Raw genomic sequence first — 22870 nt, 5'->3', positions numbered from 1 at the left:
ACCTGTTACCTTTTTCTTTTTCTTTTTCTTCTTACCAATTTCCTGCCAGCCATCCTCTGAATGAGCCTTCATCAGGGTGGCAGCAGTAAAAGCGTTCACAGAGTCCATTTCAAGGAAGGGGGTAGAGGGAGGGGTGGAGGGGTTCCAGCTGTCCCCATCGCCATGCTCTCCTTCCTCCTCGCTCGGGGAGAAAACAGAGTCATTTTTCCTTTTCCTCAAGTCCAGCTCCTGGGAGCACTGAGGGGAAAGGGGTGCAGCCGATGCACCAGTCTCCTCTTCCCCCTCACCCACCAGCTGCTGCAGATCCTCCGTGATGGACTGGATGGAGGAGAGGAGGGCATCTGTCGCACTTGCAGAGTCTGAGAAAAGCAGCTCCGCTGAATCCTGGGTATCCTCGCTGGACCCGCTCCACCGGGGGGCCCCACACTGGCCCTCGTTCTGAGGAGCAGGAGTGGGGGAGGGGTCCTCGCTGTTCTCGGGGGTTTTCAAACCCTCGTGCTTGTCTGGTGCAGTCTGCGGTTGTTGGAGCGTAGTGGATTTCTCTTCCACCGGCCCCGGAGCCACAGCAGGACTAATCCTGGCTGGAGGCTGAGAGTCTTTGTCCAACAAGGGTTCTTTGTTTGACTTGTTGTTTGCTTTGGATTTTCGGGCCGGTTTGGCTGAAACAAGCACTGCCTCATCCTTTCTCATTTTGAGTTTATTGGCGTAGGCGTGAGGGCAGTTCTTAAAAACGTGTCCTTCCGAGCCACATAAATTGCACTTTGGCAGCATTGAACAGTCAGAGGCTAAATGTCCCTGTTTGCCACAGGTCTTGCAGCATTTCACAGTGCAGGACGATGCCAGGTGTCCCACAGCACCACAGCGCCGACACACCTTTGGTTGTCCCACATAAAAAACATAGCCATTGCAGGCGCCCAGCCGGATTGTAGAGGGCAGGTGCCTTAAGCCTCCATTTACGCTGTCCGGTAGCAAGCGAACCTCGAATTTCCTTGCTCCTGTTTTTATACCATCAACATCTCTAACCTCAGTTCCATGGTGGACGGTGCAGTACTGGTTAAGCCAGGTGTGAATGTCCTCCGTCTTTGCCAGTTCCGAGAACATAACAACATGCACCGTTTTCCTCTCTCTCTGTGTCAGAGGCTGCAAGTTGATCTTCTCAAGTGCAGGAACTTTGCCTCTTTTTGCCTCAAACACATCCACGCATTGTTCAAACAGAGGATAGGTAGCAAATACAACCTCAAATGCTTTCTGACCTGGGAGAGCGAAGATGAAATCCAAGTGCCGAGGTTCAAAGCCAAGTTCCTTCTGTAACACTTTTCTGCTGAACTGCATACGATCCATGAAGAGGTCATCCAAGAGCTCAAAACGTACAGCATTCTTACGGGATCCAAAGGTTGCCATTTCAAAAACCGCAAATCGAACACTGCTTCCAACAAAAGAAAAACAATCCAACTACTCCACCTACAGGCTGATCAAGGTATCTCCCCTGCCAGGTAAGTATGAGTTAAACAGGCCCCTGCAAGCGGCCCGCACCCACAGCACAAATCGCGCATCCTAGGCCACCTCCTCGCCCCGCACGCCACCGCCTCCTGCTGGGCCCACTCTTTCACACACTCACACGCCACACTAACACTCAAAAGTGTGGGCAAAACGAGAAAACGAGCGCGCCGTTTCCTACACATCTGCAGTCGCCGTTGCGCATTCGCAGCATGTCCCGGGATGCAATTCGGCCTCATTTGCATAACTCCAGACCGGCAGATCGCCATGCAAGCTCGCGACGTGCGCCTGCCACACACCGAACAAACCTTTTCAGCAATTTCCAAAAAACGGGCCTGCTCGCCTGCCCACAAGGCTCCGTCTCTTACCTGCTCTCCAGAGCCTGCTGCCTTCTGTGCTTTTCTCTTGGCACCGCTGCAGTGCACACAACTCCTGCAGCGGGAGGGGGGGAGAAAGTTCCCGCGCTCCGCCACAGGGAAGGCTCGCTCCGTGCGCACACGTCCTTTCGATGCCAGTCCAACAAGTGCTCCGCATTAGCTGCGTCGGGGCTCCGGCGTGTCGCACCTCACCTCACCTCGCACTGCCCCCTCCTTGAATGTCTGCCCCTGGGCATGCCCCGCTCTCCTCCGCCTTATCTTACCGCGTGTGAGCACCGACAATGGCCACAATGCCGGGGAATGGCACCTGTAAAGTGTTAATTGGGGCACAGGAACAGCCCGTCTCGTCTCGGGGGGGCCGGCTTCAGAGACAATACAGCAAACACAGCGGGGCGGGGGAAGAAGACGACACCACACATGCGGGTACATTCAGCTCCGGCGGGAACGAGACATTTGTCGGTCTTTTCAAGTGCCGAGAGCCGAGCAATCCTTCACTTGTATCGTTTCTCCCCGGTGACTAGATCTGGCCCTGCGACTCTCGACTGGGCTCACCCCCGGGGCAGCCCAGCAGGTGTGAGCCTGGCCGGCACCCGGATGGGAGATTCCACCCCGGAAAAGCTCCGGTTGCTGCTGCTCCTGCAAGAGGTGTGACTGGGACCAGTAGGGAGCGCTCACCCTGCGGGCTGTGTGGCTCTCTTACGCCCCAGCCTCCTGATGGCGACACTCTGCTGCACAAACAGGCGCCGTCCTTCGGGGGAGGCGTCAAACCGAGGTCCCGACCCTCCTTGGCCATTAGGAAACCCCAGGGCGTCTCTCAAAAAGAGACGCCGGGGGTGTCCCTCTGGTGTTAGTGCTCCCCTTTACCCATCAGTTGGGGTCTCCTCCTAATCCCCGTCTCACCTGTAACAATCAATGACGAGGCCCCCCTGTCCGTGAGATTTAGTACTCGCGCAAGAGACCGGGGGCAGAGCGCGAACGCGGTCCCCCGCCCCCCACAAAGTGCGCGCTCCGGGTTCCCTCTCGGGGCCCTGCAACACAGCGGAAGGGCAGCGAGAAGGAGCCTCTTGCTCTGACGCCGCAAGGCCACAAGAGGGCGGAGGCGCCGCGCGCCCGGCCGACGTGTTGGACCGGTGCGCTTTTTAAGTGCTGAAATAAACACGCGAAAGCCCCGAAATGTTTCCAGAGTGCTGTGCACTGGAGGTTTTTGTCTGGTGAAGACTTGCCTGGCGCTCCTCCGTGCAGATTGTTTGTCCTCCTCCAGTGCGGGACGAGCCAACACAAGGGAGCGCATTCGCCAACATCCAGGCACGCAATGCTATTTGGAAAGCAGCTCCTTTCCAAAGAGTTGCACACGAACGATCCTTCAGTCCCGCTCGGGGGGCACGGAACCCCCGCCACACACAGCTTCAAGTAACGAGTCAGGCGCTGGGGCTTTCGCTTACGGCCACACCACCCTGAACACGCCTGATCTCGTCTGATCTCGGAAGCTAAGCAGCGTCGGGCCTGGTTAGTACTTGGATGGGAGACTGCCTGGGAATACCAGGTGCTGTAAGCTTTTGCTCTCCCGGCCAGCAGGGGTCGCCGTTGGTGCCGTAGGCTTTGGGAGGAAAACCTGCAGGATGGAAAGGTGATCTATAGCCTCATCTCTAGAGATGTTTTGTTGCTGTGGCATGTGTGTGACCCATATTCAAAAAAAAAAACCCGTCTGTAAAACGAATATCGAAGCTGCCTCTAAATCTGCAAATGAAGATGAGTCGATAAACCACTCGTTTTTCGTATAACTAGACATATATTCATTTGTTACCGATTTCATTCATTGAGCACGGATACAATAGAGGTACAACCATTCACTGTTTGACATGTCTGCACTGGTACAGAACCGAGCAATCAGAAAACGGGTGAAACTGTCTTTAGACTCAGCATACAGTAACCACTCGGCCACCTCGTCTAGGAAACTGGGCTGTCCTGACATGGGTTGGCGCACTCCAGTTGATCTTTTTCTTTTTTTTCCCTCATACTCGAGGGTCATTTTCCTGTTCCACATGCGATTTCAACATTTTCCTTGGGAGATGTCAAGCCAGCAAGCCACTGCTGTGGTTCAGTGGCCAGTGTGGAGTTCAGTGGCCCTGTTGTACACAGAAAGCACATTGAGCTCCTTGGACATGAAAAGTTCCAGATAAAAGCCATTTGTCATCCTTTCTCTTGGTGTCGATGTTGCTATTGTATGTAAAGGTGGCAACTTGCTGAGCGAGCAGGCGGAGCACACACCGAATGCAGATGTGTCTGAGTGGTGTGTCCAAGTGGCTGCAAAAGGACAGCACTCCCGGGGCGCCGTGGCTTAGTTGGTTAAAGCGCCTGTCTAGTAAACAGAAAATCCTGGGTCCGAATCCCAGCGGTGCCTTTTTTTGTTCTGTGTTCTCGAACAGAACTGGTCATTATAGACAACCGCATACGTCTAGACTTAATTAAATGCAAGTATTCATTTCCTGTCTTGAACGACTTGTTTTTCTTAAAATGGATGCAACTTGCAAAACATGAAATACAAACCTCGCTAATCAGCGCTCGCGGCTGGCAAAAAAAAAAGAAGTCAGCAATGTTTTTTTCTTTAACCTTAAGCCTGCTAATGGAGAAGAACCTAGTCGCCACATCACATACATCCGTTTCAACGATAAGAATGTAACAACTATCCTCACTCCAGAGTAAATCTCACGTTGAGGGCATATTTTTTTCCACTTTACCATGAGTCGGGCTCAGCTGCACAGAGGCGAGAGCAGAGCAATGAGGTCAGGGGGATAGGGGAGTCACACGCTGGCGGTTTGAACACGCGGAAGATCACTGAGGGATCCACAGTATGTGGACCCTCCGTGCGCCATCATTCCACACTCCAGACTCTGAATCCTGCCATCCGAGTTAAGATCTCGGCGGAACCTGAGGCGCAGTTCTTTCTTAAAACGTAATCTGGTGAGCATTTCTAGAATCGTAATTGTATAGATGCAGCCTTTAATATGTTGCTAGGTTAAAATTTATGACTTCTTGAACTTCAGTAGGCAACTGCCCTCTTGATTTCGGATTTAATTTCTTTATTACAGGGGAGCTTTTATGATGACAGAGTCAAGTTCAGGTACTTTGCTTGATGGAGGAAGCTCATTTCGGACTCTGTGATCTTCTCACCTGGAAAGGTCTGCTGTACTACTACAAGAGAGAAGTAGAGTCTGGAGGAAGGGACAATTTTATGATGCTTTGGAAGGTAATGTTTTTTTTTTCTTTGAAATCGAAATGAATCAGAATATCAGTGCAAAAGACAAACTCTTGGTTTGGTTTAAAGAGATATGGTTTTAAAACAGACAAAATGTAGAAAACAGGTGTTTCTCACTTTTGGAAAAGAATGGACCGGGGGTAATATTTTACTAGTTGCAGTGCTAAGCTCACTGGGTTACAGCCCTGCAGTGTCACACGAGGGCCAGTGGTGCAATGGATAATGTGTCTGACTATGGATTAGGAGTTTGGAGGTTCGACTCCTGCCTGGCGCTGGTTGTTTTTAAACACATCAGCCTACTCCCTAAGTAGTCTGTGCTACTTACTGCATTGTAATCGTACCCAGTAAGAGATTTCCTTCATGTAAATGAACTGCACCTGACAGCTTTAGAAAAACACCTGGGCTCAGTACGGTGCTGAGAGCTCAAGTTGTGTATAATGTAATAATTTAAGTAGAATAGATTCTAATAATATAATGATCCAGTGTGTTGCACTACTTCACTGCTTCACTGCTCTATGCCGTCTGGAAATAAATCCTCAGACAACTTACTGCCCTGGGCATGTACCAATAAATTACAGGAGCACATCTATATATCACTGCGTTGAAGCAGGAGACACAATCACTGCAAATACATCCTAAATACAGTGTTCCAGCACCTTTGACCTCATCCAGAACGTATCATTTCTTGAAAGGAATTGCTGTCCGAATGCACATCTGAATCCCAAACAGAATCTCTAGTAAAATACGATCATTTGTGAAACAGGTAAATGTCTCAGGGGCCCATTCCTCATTCTCAAGACACATGTATGCAGTACGTACATCATGCATTGAGCAATAGGGATTAAAGACACCACAGGTAAGGTTAGAAGACATTCTGACTATATTCTAAAATATTGGACTCATATTGTTATGATGGCAGACATGATGCTGTGTTTAAAACCGGGGTTAATGGACATTATATGACTGTCAATTCTGTTTTGTTTTGGAGACTCTTGGCTGCCTATGTGGTACAGTGCAGCGTGAAGAAAACATTTTCCAAAACTGTGTCAGCTCAAAAGTTGTAAGAAAATCTTTCCAGCTGCTTTAACTCTCTTCATTTTTGTCATTTAATTGTCTGTCGGCACTATGTAGCAGCGTTGCATGACAACCCATCTCACCACGGAAAGGAACCTAACAGCTTTTGTAAGAGAGGAGAAAAGGACCTGGCCCGTACGGGACTCGAACCCACAACCTTGGTGTTATTAGCTCTAACCAACTGAGCTAACCAGCCTCACGACAGCAATCCTCTCTGTGCTGCAAAAAATCGAACTCAGGGAATTTCTTTTGCCCTCCTTTGAATTGAAAGCCGTGTAATTCAGTGTACGGGCTTTCTCGTGCAGTTTTATAGTTCTTGTAACCCAAATCCTACACTGGCGTGAAGTGACCCCCCATTTCACAGCATTTTTCAGCTGATTTAAAATGTACCTAAAGGAGAAGCATTATTGAAGACCATCAATTACCAAGAGCTTTTGTCAAAGGTTTTGGTGGTCATTTTTAATGACCACAGAGCGCTGTGACCTCAGTTTTACATCTCATCCAAGAGACAGCGCCCTTTTACAACACAGCGTCTCCGTCACTATGCTGGGGCATTGGGACCCGCACAGACCTCAGGGTGAGCGCCCCCCCGCCGGCACCATTAACACCGCTTCCAGCTGGAAACTTTGTTTTTCCCTGTAGCTCACCCTCATCCGGGTACTGACCTGGCTCACCTGCTTAGCTTCAGTGGGTTTTCAGTTGCGAGTTGCAAGGGGATGCAAGTGATGGAGCCGCTCGCTGCAAAAGCCACTGCTTTGGCTGGGAATCGAACCAGAGCCTCCCGCGTGAGAAGCGAGAATTCTACCACTGAACCAACAATGCTCAGTGCCCAGGTCTTCAAAAAAGACGCTTTTTTGGTACTCTGTTAAAAAAGCGTCGACATTACCTCTTTCAAAAGGCTTCACTTTCCTAGTCACATTCCAAGGCTCATTGAACCCGGGCTGTTTCCTCCAGCGGTATAGTATTGCAGTTAGACAGCACGATGCCTGCAAGACTATGTCACGCACTGACGAGACTGTCAAAAATTGCTTTCGACGATTGTATTGCAAACCGGCGGAAGCGGGGTATTGGGAAAAGTTTTCAACTAGCAATAATTGCGCCTCGGCTAAACCTCACAGGCTACGATACTGCCACTGCGCAAAGCTGACGGTTGCCAGGCAACCGCGGGGATCCTATGGAAATCGTTATCGATCGTCTCATGGCATGTCGTTGCAGTAACGCTTCATATTTGTCGTCTTCTTCTTCTTCTAGCTTGAGGTTTTGAAGAATTTCATGACAGACAAGGGCTCCGTCGGGAACAAAGGGCGTTGTGAGAAAACCGTTGCTTATTTTCAGCAGCAGAAATACAACCCTTTAAATACAAGATGACAGAACAATGACGAAGGGCATGCCGGGAGGAACTCATGCACTACAGAGGAAAGGGGGCGGGCACGTACAGTTCACATTCAAGCCACAAGTACTCTTCTCGGATGTTGCATAAACAAATCCTAACGTCCTGAAAGCATTGCAGCATGTTTGTGTCCCACTTCCCGTGGCTGCAGGACGACTGACACGAACGGACAAACACAATTTGTGGCGTTTAGCGTGACATAGTCTTGCAGGCATCGTGCTGTCTCACTGCAATACTATACCGCTGGAGGAAACAGCCCGGGTTCGATGAGCCTTGGAATGTGACTAGGAAAGTGAAGCCTTTTGAAAGAGGTAAAGCACTGCACAACGGAAGTGAGGGAGAATCTTACAGGGGATTCTGAGCGGTGTCTGCATACACGCAGCCCGATACGGGTGCTGAAAGCTTGAGCTACTCTCAATGTCATGCTGCCTTTCCTCGGAGTAAATCTGTTACATTGAAAGAATGCTTCTCGCAGGTTCAAAAAGGGAGGTTCCATTGTTAATTGGAGAAATCAATGATTTCGAATGAATTCTGTGTGCGTTAAAAGACAGCTATACACAGAAAACATGCAGGACACTGCTCATGATGTTTCCCGAGCCGAAACACAGTGCGTTTTTCCAAGCCATCTGACAAAGCCCGCCCACTGAAAACTGCAGCAGATCGTGTAAAGACGTTCAACTTTGTAACTACTGCACGCACAGGAAGCAGAATAAATTCCTCTTTTCAAACTGTCAAAGGTTTGCTTTGCGAACGCTGCAGGACATCGCACAATCTCTTTTGAACGGGGACAAACGATTTCTTATGGGGCGCAGTAAGACAAGTACAGACAATTAAAAAGCTCCACTCATGCCGACGATGCAGCATGAAGAAGCGCAACCTAACGTTTGACAGACAAAAGCCGGGCGCCCTACGAGCAATATGAAATCAAACTGACAGCACACGGCGTTTCGCGCTGACTCAAAAGTGATCTCGACAGACGCTGTTCTCTGCATAACTCTGAAAGAGCTAAAGAGCGTTTCTGTTGAGACGTAAGAAGCTTGTTTCTTTCTACCATGATGTTACCATGACAAAATCTGTCTTTAAACACCTTGCTCAGTCTCTGACGAGACTGTCGAAAATTGTTTTCGCCGATTGTATTGCAAACCGGCGGAAGCGGGGTATTGGGAAAAGTTTTCAACTAGCAATAATCGCGCCTCGGCTATACCTCACAGGCTACGATACTGCCACTGCGCAAAGCTGACGGTTGCCAGGCAACCGCGGGGATCCTATGGAAATCGTTGTCAATCGTCTCATGGCATGTCGTTGCTGTAACGCTTCATATTTGCGGCCGGACACTTCCCGCCTCCCAAAGAAAAGAGCGCCAATCAGACAGGCGGAGACCGAGGACTCGCAGAGCAAACGGCCACAGTCGCCGTAATAAGAGCGATTGTGAGCGGTTTTGTTTTCTCTCTTTGACCAGCCCAGCTGCGCCCCACCCGAAGGCAGGGAAGCACAAAAATTGTATGGAACTCATTCATGCTCCTCTCCATGGAAATCTTTAGTAAAAGGCAAAAGATTTGTACGAGATGAAGAGAAACCAGAGTGCGTGGCTGGACAGCTGCAGGAGCCCAGGCCGCCTTCAAGGCCTCTGCCCTGCCGGTCGTGGTTGGTAATGCACCTGGCCTTACAAACGAGCCAGTGGGGCCCGTTCAGCTCCGGGCTCATCGCCTGCGGCTCTCGGCTTACCTGGCAGGGGAGATACCTTGATCAGCCTGTAGTTGGAGTAGTTGGATTGTTTTCTTGTTTTGTGGAAGCAGTGTTTGTTTTGCAGTTTGAGATGGCAACCTTTGGATCCCGCAAGAATGCTGTACGTTTTGAGCTTTTGGGTGACCTCTTCATGGATCGTATGCAGTTCAGCAGAAAAGTGTTACAGAAGGAACTTGGCTTTGAACCTCGGCACTTGGATTTCATCTTCGCTCTCCCAGGTCAGAAAGCATTTGAGGTTGTTTTTGCTACCTATTCTCTGTTTGAACAATTTGTGGATGTGTTTGAGGCAAAAAGAGGGAAAGTTCCTGCCCTTGAGAAGATCATCTTGCAGCCTCTGACACGGATAGAGAGGAAAACGGTGCATGTTGTTATGTTCTCGGAACTGGCAAAGACGGAGGACATTCACACCTGGCTTAAGCAGTACTGCACCATCCACCATGGAACTGAGGTTAGAGATGTTGACGGTATAAAAACAGGAGCAAGGAAATTCGAGGTTTGCTTGCTACCGGACAATGTAAATGGAGGCTTAAGGCACCTGCCCTCTACAATCCGGCTGGGCGCCTGCAATGGCTATGTTTTTTATGTGGGACAACCAAAGGTGTGTCGGCGCTGTGGTGCTGTGGGACACCTGGCATCGTCCTGCACTGTGAAATGCTGCAAGACCTGTGGCAAACAGGGACATTTAGCCTCTGACTGTTCAATGCTGCCAAAGTGCAATTTATGTGGCTCGGAAGGACACGTTTTTAAGAACTGCCCTCACGCCTACGCCAATTAACTCAAAATGAGAAAGGATGAGGCAGTGCTTGTTTCAGCCAAACCGGCCCGAAAAGCCAAAGCAAACAACAAGTCAAACAAAGAACCCTTGTTGGACAAAGAGTCTCAGCCTCCAGCCAGGATCAGTCCTGCTGTGGCTCTGGGCCCGGTGGAAGAGAAATCCACTACGCCCCCACAACCGCAGACTGCACCAGACAAGCACGAGGGTTTGAAAACCCCCGAGAACAGCGAGGACCCCTCCCCCATTCCTGCTCCTCAGAACGAGGGCCAGTGTGGGGCCCCCCGGTGGAGCGGGTCCAGCGAGGATACCCAGGATTCAGCGGAGCTGCTTTTCTCAGACTCTGCAAGTGCTACAGATGCCCTCCTCTCCTCCATCCAGTCCATCACGGAGGATCTGCAGCAGCTGGTGGGTGAGGGGGAAGAGGAGACTGGTGCATCGGCTGCACCCCTTTCCCCTCAGTGCTCCCAGGAGCTGGACTTGAGGAAAAGGAAAAATGACTCTGTTTTCTCCCCGAGCGAGGAGGAAGGAGAGCATGGCGATGGGGACAGCTGGAACCCCTCCACCCCTCCCTCTACCCCCTTCCTTGAAATGGACTCCGTGAATGCTTTTACTGCTGCCACCCTGATGAAGGCTCATTCAGAGGATGGCTGGCAGGAAATTGGTAAGAAGAAAAAGAAAAAGAAGAAGGTAACAGGTGAGACCGAAGAGAAATGTGTTTTGTAAAGACTGGTTCCACTTTCTTATGTAATATGGCTCTAAACATAATTTCTCTTAACACCAGAGGTATCAATGACAGAGTTAAATGCCAGTCTGTCTTTGATTACCTCCAGCAGAGAGAGAGAGATGTGTTGATGTTGCAGAAGTGTGCTATAGCCTATCAAGAGAGGTATAAAAGCTTTGAAGATAGGTGGGATAAAGGGCCTTCTGTTTGGTCAGGGGACAATAACAACAGAGCCTCTGGCGTGGCCATTCTTTTCAAAGGATGGGCTTTCAAATTGAAAAGTATTCAGAGGGTCATAGATGGCAGGTTGCTGTGTGTGGATGTGGAATGGGGGACCGTTAACCTGCGGCTAATCAATGTGTATTGTCCTACTGACGTGGGAGGAAGGGTGGAGCTACTCAAGGCACTCTCTCCCCTATAGTTATGTAGCACAGAAGTGATAGTGGGAGGGGATTTTAATTGTATCTTAGAGCACACAGACAGGCAGTCTAGCTCTCCGATAAAATTGGATTCCAGCTCACTGGCCCTGCAAAACTTAGTTCAAGACTTTAAACTCTCAGACACATATAGATGTATATATCCCACAACAGCAGGATATACATGGTCAGGGAGGAATAGCAGCTCCAGAATTGACTATTGCTTTGTCTCAGAGAGAGTGAAAGTTGTTGGGGTCACTCTTCAGCCTGTCTTCTTCTCAGTCCGGAGTGCGGACTGATGGCGCACGGAGGGTCCACATACTGTGGATCCCTCAGTATATCCCTAAACACCTAGCGCAGTCTCACGAGAGACTGTCAAAAATCGCTTTCTCCGTTTGTGCTGCAAGTAAGTGAAAACGCGGTCTCAACCCAGAGCCACTTGGCAGCAGCGGCACGTAAATACTGTTACTGCCACTGGTCGATACCAACGTTAGCCTACTATACCATGTTCAGCCACCGCTAGAAAATGTAAGGCTCTAGTACTGGAGCAAACAAAAGGAGGGCCAACGTCAAACGTAGAGAGCGACGAGGATGGGATTTGAACCCATGCGTGCAGAGCACAATGGATTAGCAGTCCATCGCCTTAACCACTCGGCCACCTCGTCGATGAAACTGGGCTGTCAAGACATGGGTTGGCGCGCTCCAAATGATCTTTTTCTTTTTTTTCCCTCGTACTCGAGGGTCCTTTTCCTGTTCCACATGCGATTTCAACATTTTCCTTGGGAGATGTCAAGCCAGCAAGCCACTGCTGTGCTTCAGTGGCCAGTGTGGAGTTCAGTGGCCCTGTTGTACACAGAAAGCACATTGAGCTCCTTGGACATGAAAAGTTCCAGATAAAAGCCATTTGTCATCCTTTCTCTTGGTGTCGATGTTGCTATTGTATGTAAAGGTGGCAACTTGCTCAGCGAGCAGGCGGAGCACACACCGAATGCAGATGTGTCTGAGTGGTGTGTCCAAATGGCTGCAAAAGGACACCCCTCCCGGGGCGCCGTGGCTTAGTTGGCTAAAGCGCTTGTCTCTTAAACAGGAGATCCTGAGTCCGAATCCCAGTGGTGCCTTCTTTGTTCTGTCTTCTCGAACAGAACTGGTCCTTACAGACAACCGCCTACAGCTAGACTTAATTAAATGCAAGTATTCATTTCCTGTCTTTAACACGACTTGTTTTTCTTAAAATGGATGCAACTTGCAAAACAAACATTGCTAATCAGCGCTAGCGGCTGGCAAAAAAAAAGAAGTCAGCAATGTTAGACGACCGAGTCTATGCAGCCTAAACGGTGCTCATGTCGGGTTCTTAGCTGAAAGGGTGGTAAATCACGCTCACCCCAGTCCTTAATCTTTTAAAAGGATACAAAATTGAACCTAGTCGCCACATCACATACATCCTGTTCAACGATAAAAAGGTGACATCTATCCTCGATCCAGAGTAAATCCCACGTTGAGGGCATATTTTTTTCCACTTTACCATGAGTCGGGCTCAGCTGCACAGAGGCGAGAGCAGAGCAATGAGGTCACGGGGACAGGGGAGTCACACGCTGGCGGTTTAAACACGCGGAAGAAAACTGAGGGATCCACAGTATATGGACCCTCCGTGCGCCATCAGTCCACACTCCAGACTCTGAATCCTGCCATCCGAGTTAAGATCTTGGCGGAACCTGAGGCGCAGTTCCTTCTTAAAACGTAATCTGGTGAGCATTTCTAGAATCGTACTTGTATAGATGCAGCCTTTAATGTGTTGCTAGGTTAAAATTGATGACTTCTTGAACTTCAGTAGGCAACTGCCCTCTTGATTTCGGATTTAATTTCTTTATTACAGGGGCGCTTTTATGATGACAGAGTCATGTTCAGGTACTTTGCTTGATGGAGGAAGCTCATTTCGGACTCTGTGATCTGCTCACCTGGAAAGGTCTGCTGTACTACTACAAGAGAGAAGTAGAGTCTGGAAGAATCGACAATTTTATGATGCTTTGGAAGATAATGTTTTTTTTTTCTTTGAAATCGAAATGAATCAGAATATCAGTGCAAAAGACAAAGTCTTGGTTTGGTTTAAAGAGATATGGTTTTAAAACAGACAAAATGTAGAAAACAGGTGTTTCTCACTTTTGGAAAAAAATGGACCGGGGGTAATATTTTACTAGTTGCAGTGCTGATCTCACTGGGTTACAGTCCTGCAGTGTCACACCAGGGCCAGTGGCGCAATGGATAACACGTCTGACTACGGATCAGAAGATTGCAGGTTTGACGCCTGCCTGGCTCGGGTCGTTTTTAAACGCATCGGGCAACTCCCTACGTAGTCTGTGCTACTTACTGCATTGTAATCGTACCCAGTAAGAGATTTCCTTCATGTAAATGAACTGCACCTGACAGCTTTAGAAAAACACCTGGGCTCAGTACGGTGCTGAGAGCTCAGCGTTGCTGTTCTAATTAGCACGCACTGCATCGGCTATGAGCCCGAACCTTTCAATTATTCCGATCAGTAAGTCAACACGTAGTCCACATGAACGGTAGAAATATTCTCGTCTGTCTCTTGTTTGTATAGAACTGAATGTCCCTGACAATGTACTGTTAGTTTTAATTGAAGAACGGCATTTGTGTTCAAATATACCAGACAAGTTTATGTAACTGCTCATGCGACACTCAGTTGTAATTAGTCAAGAAATAAAGTCGAACAACAGCTGCGGGTTTGATTCTGAACGTATCAGATTGCAGCGCCTTTTACTTCCATTGACAAATGATAGAGATTCGAAGAGAGATCCTTCAGACCAGCAAGCAAACCCACGGCTATTTCGGTTTTCTATCTAGGGAACGTTGGTGTTTGCAATAGCATACATGAAAGCGTGATGCAATTTCTGTGGCTACATTTGTTGCACGTCATGCACAGTAAGAGTGTTTCTAACACCAAATAAAAAGTCAACAATTAGCGATCACACCTTCTCCTCAGTTAACCCACTGAAACCCTTGCTGTTAACAGTTCTTTACTGCGTGCTTTACCAGCACCTACATATCGTGTCGGTTCTTTCAGCTTTATTCATTAGGTTTTCAAAGGCATAAGCAGAGCACCAGAGGTGCGAAGGAAAAGTGTGTGGTTATCTGAAGAATTGATGTCCATGGCAGCAGGTCCAAGCGATTTCGCGTTGTTATAGTACCAGGAAAGGAGAAGCGGCACTTCGCCTCTGCCGCGCAGGCACAAGGCGACATGCGGCAGACGCCGGAGTCGGCAGGTTTCGAACCTGCGCGGGGAGTCCCCAACGCATTTCGAGCCCATCGCCTTAACCACTCGACCACGACAAAAGCGAGCCCGCCACCGCCGTATTCCTCCTATAATCAAACACGGACTGCGAGGTGGCTGCGGATACCTTTTTAAAGTTGCTCTCCGTTAAAAAAAAATACCTTTCACAAGATACGTGCCGGCAGACAGACACACCTCAGAGGGTTTAAGGCTGGCTTCACGTTCAAATGATAAAGTCCCCCCGTCCGGATGTCAAAATGCAACTTTGGCAGACAGAACAAACATCAACAAACCACAAATGTGGACAAGGATTTTACAAGCTGCACCACACTGCACTTTCAAAAGCATTTACGTTCGTGTTAGACGCAGGACTTGCCTTTGATTTGCGCGCTTACGAACGCCATGGAAAACGAAACAAAACTAAAACCCTCAGCTCCTGCACGTGATTATAATGGCGTTACGTGTCGAAGCAGTAATTTACGTCATCCTACCACTGCAACACGGGGAATGGAGAGAAATGAGCACGCTACGAATCGTCTCAATCACTCCCTAGAGTCGTAAGGCGCATTGAAGGGTGCACCCCCATCATTAATCGTTGCGCCTCTGTGAAAGGAAAGCTCTTGGGCAGTCTTTGAAACAGCTCGGATGAAACACTTGATTGCTTCCATGTGCATCTGGAGCCCACCCAGTGGGCAAAAGACGTATAATAAACGTCTATTAAACGCATACCTTATACGTCTAAATGTGGTCTACAATTCGTCTAGAATGAAATTCTAATATACGTCTAAAGTTATACGTCAATTATACGTCTATGTTTAGACGTTCATTATACATAAATGGTTGGAGTTCTATTATACGGATAAATTTAGAGGACTATTATACATATATGGTTGGAGTTCCGGATAACTTTAGAGGTCTATTATACGGATAACTTTAGAGGACTATTATACGTATATGGTTAGAGGTCTATTATACGTATAACTTTAGAGGTCTATTATACGTATATGGTTAGAGGTCTATTATACGTATAACTTTAGAGGTCTATTATACGTATATGGTTAGAGGTCTGTTATACGTATATGGTTAGAGGTCTATTATACGTATAACTTTAGAGGTCTATTATACGTATATGGTTAGAGGTCTGTTATACATATATGGTTAGAGGTCTATTATACGGATAACTTTAGAGGTCTATTATACGTATATGGTTAGAGGTCTATTATACGCATAACTTTAGAGGTCTATTATACGTATATGGTTAGAGGTCTATTATACGTATAACTTTAGAGGTCTATTATACGTATATGGTTAGAGGTCTGTTATACGTATATGGTTAGAGGTCTATTATACGGATAACTTTAGAGGTCTATTATACGTATATGGTTAGAGGTCTATTATACGTATATGGGTAGAGGTCTATTATACATCAAAGATAGATTTTATAGGTGTAGAAACAAGTAAACCAAGCCAATGATTAGATTTAGAAATGTATTCTGAAAATACACATTCACACCTGAAACATATGTATTTCAAATTATACATTGTATACAATCAATCAACAATCAACATATGGGCAATAATCATAAAAAACACAACTAGTCTTAAACTTCAGCTACAAATTCTGGTAACATGGCAATATACAGTATAGTAATGACAAACACAAAACTAATTACATTAACACACTAACTCAAAACCACATTTTGATTCAAATATACATTTTAAAATGTACAACTTCTATATTTCCAAGAAAAAAAAATATTACAATGGAAGTTAAGATGATTTTTTTCCACTATTTGCAAACCCTGTCTAATTGTCCTAACAGTTAGAACCAAAAACCTATTATTTTCAGTGTCCAGATCTCCTGGCCCCCTGTCTTTCATATGCATTCTTCAAGTAACACATTGCATGCTCCTTTATTTCTTTTTCTGTTGATGTAGGGTGGGACTTCAGCACCGCAGCTAGGAGAAAATTATATAATATTACTTCCCAAATAAATGATGATTAATATCTTCTTTAGTATAATCTAAAAAGTGAACGGTTTACTAAGCTCAAAACTGAAATAAATGTATAAAATTTGGCTTGCATCATAGCAGTTGAGCAATAAAGTCTGTCCTAATTAAAGAGTACCCAAAGTTTGAAAGTACAACATAGAATAAGAATAGAGAAACGGCAAAACGATTTTGTGTCATCTTCCCCATTCACACTATTTTATGTTCCATTTTTTGCTTATTCACGTACTATTTTAATCAAAATAATATTAAGAAAGATCTGTATGTATTCAGATAGTATTATTATTGTTCATACTTACTCGTCAAAAGAGGATTGCTGAGATATTTGCGGATATACTTCTACGTTTGAAAAACGTGTCCAAAATTGTGACCAACGAATACTAGCAATGCATTGTGGTATATAACCGGAAAATATGCTGGGTTCGATATTTTCTCAACGTATGCGTTTATTAATGTTGTCGATATTATGGTTGAAATTTAACATTGATAATACATCGCGGCTATGTGCCCCCTGCTATGAGCTGATGTGCAATTTTAACGCATGTAGTTAGTAAGGATCGGTCACTGTTGTATGGTATTATATATAATGACATTATGGAATAGGATGGGGACAGGCCTGGCATCACGGGGGGAGGGGGGAATGTTGCCCCTTCAGTTTTGGGCAAAAAGATTTACCTAACTTAATTTGCGCCCTAAAAAAATAGTTGTACTTTGTCAATGGTCAGACAACACTAAATGACAGGAACAGTCACTCAGTCTGTTTGATGGGCAGGAGGGCTATCCGTCCAGGAACTGCACATATCAGTGTCGTTATTGAGTGTCAACATTACGATCCTGTTTGCTCAGGTGGACCGATTCCTTGCAGTAGTTTATCATTATACTTAAAATCGTTATATAACTAGGACTAGTTATAGCAGTCTGTGCTTTCTGTTGGTTTTACAACATTTTTTCTTAACGATTCAGAACGTCCATGTAGCTGCAAAAATGAACGCTTATGGTACTTTTCGCTCCAGGCAATACTCTCCAGTGAGAGTGACGAAAAATGTGAAACTGAACTTCATCGCAAATACCAGATTGCTAGTCGATATCTTCTATCATAAAGCACTAATTAATGGCATAGCTGCGAGATTTCATTTGGGTAGCTGCACCGTACAGCTCCGTTTCAACCGAAATATCACCCCCGCTCAGAATTTCAGACGCCCCCCTACAGATTTTTCCCCGGGCACCGCGCACTGATGGGGGACGGGGTTTCCAGGAAATGGTATCAACTTTTCTCAAGAAAATAAAAATAGAAACTCTATAGGCACTCAAACATTTTACTGTTTTTTTTTTTCAGGCAGGTGGCAAGACCCCTCCGCAAAACCCTTGTATGCCAAGCTGTGGGCATTGATTCGTCGAATATACGTATATTCAAGGCGAAAATACGGCTATACGTATATATACGTCGCCTCGACGTATAATCATCGTCGAATTGCAACCGTAAAATCGACGACATTAATAAATGCATATATAACGTCGAAAACACATCTAACACTAGGAGTATACGGCACTCTGCACAGTGTACGAAGTAAATTATTTTCGCAGTAATTAATTTACACGTGTATAATAAATATAGTAAATATAATTAATTACTGCGAAAATAATTTACTTCGTACACTGTGCAGAGTGCTGTATACTCCTAGTGTTAGATGTGTTTTCGACGTTATATATGCGTTTATTAATGTTTATTTTACAGTGTCGTGCACCTTTTCATTGCTCTCGCTTTCAGAGCCTCCGCACGGCACACGACTCGACATCAGGAAGCACATTGAAGTGAAAGCAGGGAGCGCTGCGACATGCACTGTGCAGATCCCGCCACACTAAGAGGTGAGTGGGTCTGTTCGATGCACAAAGAACGCTTTGATAAGCGTCAAAGGCAAATCATTCTGAGTTGGTCGTTTGTGTTTTCCGTTCAGACGCGAAATGCTGAAATGATCTCTCGGCTCCTCGGTTGTCATTTCTGCTCCGTAAAGGAATCACAGCACGAGTCGGCTTCCAGCACGGTGGGTCGGGACACGATGCCGGGGGTCGGAGCGTGTGATGTCTTCATTGTTAGTATAGTGGCAAGTATCCCCGCCTGTCACGCGGGAGACCGGGGTTCGATTCCCCGACGGGGAGTAGCTTTTCTTTTACCTCCTTAGAGAAAGGACTGCCTTTCACTTCTCTGTTTTCTAACACAGCGTCGTGCACCTTTTCATTGCTCTCGCTTTCAGAGCCTCCGCACGGCACACGACTCGACATCAGGAAGCACATTGAAGTGAAAGCAGGGAGGGCTGCGACATGCACTGTGCAGATCCCGCCACACTAAGAGGTGAGTGGGTCTGTTCGATGCACAAAGAACGCTTTGATAAGCGTCAAAGGCAAATCATTCCGAGTTGGTCGTTTGTGTTTTCCATTCAGACGCGAAATGCTGAAATGATCTCTCGGCTCCTCGGTTGTCATTTCTGCTCCGTAAAGGAATCACAGCACGAGTCGGCTTCTAGCACGCTGGGTCGGGACACGATGCCGGGGGTCGGAGAGAGCGATGTCTTCCTCGTTAGTATAGGACCTGTCACGTGGACCTGTCACCTGTCCCCACCTGTCACGCGGGAGACCGGGGTACATCAGGACGCGCATTGAAGTGAAAGCAGGATGCGCTGCGACATGCACTGTGCAGATCCCGCCACACTAAGAGGTGAGTGGGTCTGTTTGATCACAGCACTAGGCGAATCCCCAATCCCCTTTTGTGCGTGGCGACAGAAGAAGTCTGGTCTGTTTCCGCCCGGTTTCGATCCGGGGATCTTTCGCGTGTGAGGCGAACGTGATAACCACTACACTACGGAAACTGTGGTCAGATGTGCCCAGCGGCCCAGCGCTGAGCTTCGCCAATGCGATTCAGCTGCTTCCAGTGCCTTTATTGGGGTGCGCTGATGGACCGTGCTCTCTCTCCAGAGACCAGCACGCCTGTCATGGACGGAGCAGGAAAGACGGCGCCACATTCTACAGCCCTCTCCACGCAATCGACGAAATCGGGCTACTGAAGTGGAGAAAATCGCCTCTCCAGAAAGTGCAAATATCATCTTGGAGAGTATAAATCCTATTGCCGAAGGTCAGCCCTGTCTACCAGAGTGACCCTCCCACCTCCTGCAGCGATGGTCAGCTCGTCTCACACGCGAGAAGTTTCGGCTGGAAACAAGCGCCCCCTCTTTTCGCACGTTTTGCACGTTGAGTAGTTTTAATGCGGCTCCTTCGTACACAGTGCTGATCTTTTGGAAAGCAGGAGGCAAAATTGACACGTTCCCATACCGGGAGTCGAATCCGGGCCGCCTGGGTGAAAACCAGGAATCCTTACCGCTAGACCATATGGGAGTGCACAACCCTGCTGTTCCGGGCATCATGCAAGCAAACTACATAAATATGAGAAAACACGCAAGAGAGTTGTCACTCAGAGTGTCGAAGGGTCGATGTATACTGGGGCTCAGTTGAAATGCAACGTCAGGACTTTCCCGAATTATGTCACACGAAGAGAGCACAGCCTTTTCCGCCCTGCCACGTGTGTATCGGTAACTCGCCGTGATGGTATAGTGGTCAGTACTTTGCGTTGTGGCCGCAACAACCCCGGTTCGAATCCGGGTCACGGCAGAATAGGGGCGTCTGCTTTTACTACTTGCACGAATGAAGGCAAAAAAAAGCCAATTGATGTGAACGAACGGCGCTTTACAGAGGAGTACTGCCTGACTGGATCGTTGATGAACGACAGAGACCACTCCGACCTCTTCTCGGGTTTCTTCAATGACTTACTAAGGATCTTCTTCACATTCGCCCATGCAGGGGAAGCCAGTTACACCAAAGCAAACGCAGGAAAGTGCAATTCAAGCAGAGACCAGGAGGGACTTGTTTAAACCGAGAGTGGTCGGAGAATGGAACAATGCGCCCAGCCCTGTTGCTGGAGCCGATTCTTGATGAGATCTTGGGCTCACTAAGAAGCCCCCGCTGGATGCTAATCTTTCTGTTGTTCTTGCAGGTCCTGCGCTGCTTTTGAGCCGACAGAGCTCGTCCTGATCTGTCGGCACAGCCCAATTGCAAATGATCGGCTCCGCATACAGAAGGAACGTGCGTTTGGTACAAGAGTGCATGAAGGCACCGGAAATACATTGGGAACAAATGACCGGTCGCTCAAGACCTCTGTGAAGTACAGGAGCGTGCAAAACGAGGCTGTTGCCGCCCGGTCTCGAACCGGGGACCTTTCGCGTGTTAGGCGAACGTGATAGCCGCTACACCACGGAAACCTGCAGGGACTGTTGCTGCTTGCGTTTCGGGCTGAGAAAGGGACGCGTCACTTTAGGCAGGGGGCGCTGGAGAGAGGAACAAAGGGCGCGATGAAACAAAACACCGAAACCCGGGATCTTTAGATCTTCAGTCTAACGCTCTCCCAGCTGAGCTATTTCGGCGGTGCACAGAGCCCACAGCCACCTGCTCCAGCCTTCCTGTGTTGCGGCATGAGCGCACCAAGAGTAGCGGGAGAGTGTTGCAGGAACGTCACTCAGAAGGAAAGCCACCCAGGTGCGCCCTCTGAGCTCTGTCCAGCGCATCTTCCTCGCATGGACTCCTGCCTGCGACGGGCAGGAAACAATTAGCAAGAACAGAACAACACCCCATGGGTGTCTCATGACCACACCTTAGGTTGTGACACGTGCAGGTGTGAGGGGTTGCCGGGCTACTTTGGAGCAGAGCTTGGGCGGAGGGGGGGCGGGAAAGCAGACAAAGAGGTGACACCTCAAGGTCTGCACGATCACAGCTCTCCGCCGCCCCAGGCTTCCGCTCGATAAGCTGCTGGACACACCCGCCCCTCCTCACACAGACCGTGGAAAAGCCCCCGAGTCGGAGGGCTCTCTCTTCCTCCCAGGAGCTCTTGGACACGACGCACAGACAGGGTGCGGGGAGTTGCCGCCTGCAAACACGGCTCCAGGCAGGACTCCACTCCGTAGGAGCCGCAGAGCAGAGGAGATGGGGGCAGCTTAGCTCCTGTGCAGAGACCTGAGCTGCTGTTGCTGCAGACGCTGTCTTTTCTGCACTCGGGGTAGGAGTGAATGTTGAGTTGCCCTTAGAAATGAAGGAGAGTACTTCAACGGCACGGGTGTGTGTGTGTGCGTGCGCCCTGGTGATTCTGGGAGACAGATCGAACCTGGGCTAAAAGAGAGGAGGCTTAGCCCTCTTCCATTTGCTACTTCAAAGTTGTACAACCCATTTGTATCTGCTAGGCGGCGCAGTCGTCGTGCACAAAGAACGCTTTGAAAAGCGTCCAAAGCAAGTCATTCCGAGTTGGTCGTTTGTGTTTTCCGTTCAGACGCGAAATGCTGAAATGATCTCTCGGCTCCTCGGTTGTCATTTCTGCTCCGTAAAGGAATCACAGCACGCGTCGCCTTCCAGCACGCTGGGTCGGGACACGATGCCGGGGGTCGGAGCGTGTGATGTCTTCCTCGTTAGTATAGTGGCAAGTATCCCCGCCTGTCACGCGGGAGACTGGGGTTCGATTCCCTGACGGGGAGTAGCTTTTCTTTTACCTCCTTAGAGAAAGGACTGCCTTTCACTTCTCTGTTTTCTAACACAGCGTCGTGCACCTTTTCATTGCTCTCGCTTTCAGAGCCTCCGCACGGCACACGACTCGACATCAGGAAGCACATTGAAGTGAAAGCAGGGAGCGCTGCGACATGCACTGTGCAGATCCCGCCACACTAAGAGGTGAGTGGGTCTGTTCGATGCACAAAGAACGCTTTGATAAGCGTCAAAGGCAAATCATTCCGAGTTGGTCGTTTGTGTTTTCCGTTCAGACGCGAAATGCTGAAATGATCTCTCGGCTCCTCGGTTGTCATTTCTGCTCCGTAAAGGAATCACAGCATGAGTCGGCTTCCAGCACGGTGGGTCGGGACACGATGCCGGGGGTCGGAGAGAGCGATGTCTTCCTCGTTAGTATAGGACCTGTCACGTGGACCTGTCGCCTGTCCCCACCTGTCACGCGGGAGACCGGGGTACATCAGGACACGCATTGAAGTGAAAGCAGGATGCGCTGCGACATGCACTGTGCAGATCCCGCCACACTAAGAGGTGAGTGGGTCTGTTCGATCACAGCGCTAGGCGAATCCCCAATCCCCTTTTGTGCGTGGCGACAGAAGAAGTCTGGTCTGTTTCCGCCCGGTTTCGATCCGGGGACCTTTCGCGTGTGAGGCGAACGTGATAAACACTACACTACGGAAACTGTGGTCAGATGTGCCCAGCGGCCCAGCGCTGAGCTTCGCCAATGCGAT

The 22870-nt window shown here is 48.3% G+C and overlaps 8 non-coding genes across 8 annotated transcripts; 3 read left to right on the top strand and 5 right to left on the bottom strand.

The window, feature by feature from the left end:
- The first annotated feature begins 3310 nt into the window (after window positions 1–3310).
- On the top strand, window positions 3311–3429 carry LOC148635193 (5S ribosomal RNA). The gene has a single exon (XR_015933283.1). It is a non-coding gene; the product is annotated as a 5S ribosomal RNA (ribosomal RNA).
- A 3778-nt stretch (window positions 3430–7207) lies between these two features.
- LOC148635192 (U4 spliceosomal RNA) lies at window positions 7208–7349 on the bottom strand. The gene has a single exon (XR_015933458.1). It is a non-coding gene; the product is annotated as a U4 spliceosomal RNA (small nuclear RNA).
- Window positions 7350–8690: 1341 nt separating this feature from the next.
- On the bottom strand, window positions 8691–8832 carry LOC148635191 (U4 spliceosomal RNA). The gene has a single exon (XR_015933442.1). It is a non-coding gene; the product is annotated as a U4 spliceosomal RNA (small nuclear RNA).
- A 230-nt stretch (window positions 8833–9062) lies between these two features.
- Window positions 9063–9179, bottom strand: LOC148635190 (U5 spliceosomal RNA). The gene has a single exon (XR_015933336.1). It is a non-coding gene; the product is annotated as a U5 spliceosomal RNA (small nuclear RNA).
- Window positions 9180–11835: 2656 nt separating this feature from the next.
- trnas-gcu (transfer RNA serine (anticodon GCU)) lies at window positions 11836–11917 on the bottom strand. Its single transcript has one exon. It is a non-coding gene; the product is annotated as a tRNA-Ser (tRNA).
- A 379-nt stretch (window positions 11918–12296) lies between these two features.
- Window positions 12297–12370, top strand: trnak-cuu (transfer RNA lysine (anticodon CUU)). The gene has a single exon. It is a non-coding gene; the product is annotated as a tRNA-Lys (tRNA).
- A 7492-nt stretch (window positions 12371–19862) lies between these two features.
- On the bottom strand, window positions 19863–19934 carry trnae-uuc (transfer RNA glutamic acid (anticodon UUC)). The gene has a single exon. It is a non-coding gene; the product is annotated as a tRNA-Glu (tRNA).
- A 201-nt stretch (window positions 19935–20135) lies between these two features.
- Window positions 20136–20207, top strand: trnah-gug (transfer RNA histidin (anticodon GUG)). Its single transcript has one exon. It is a non-coding gene; the product is annotated as a tRNA-His (tRNA).
- Window positions 20208–22870: the final 2663 nt, after the last annotated feature.

This window comes from Lepisosteus platostomus, unplaced genomic scaffold (genome assembly GCF_059453375.1).
Source record: "Lepisosteus platostomus isolate fLepPlt1 unplaced genomic scaffold, fLepPlt1.hap1 Scaffold_30_H1, whole genome shotgun sequence".
NCBI classification, from domain to species: domain Eukaryota; kingdom Metazoa; phylum Chordata; class Actinopteri; order Semionotiformes; family Lepisosteidae; genus Lepisosteus; species Lepisosteus platostomus.
The sequence above is the reverse complement of the archived record's forward strand: the minus strand, read 5'-3'. Positions and strand labels throughout refer to the sequence as shown.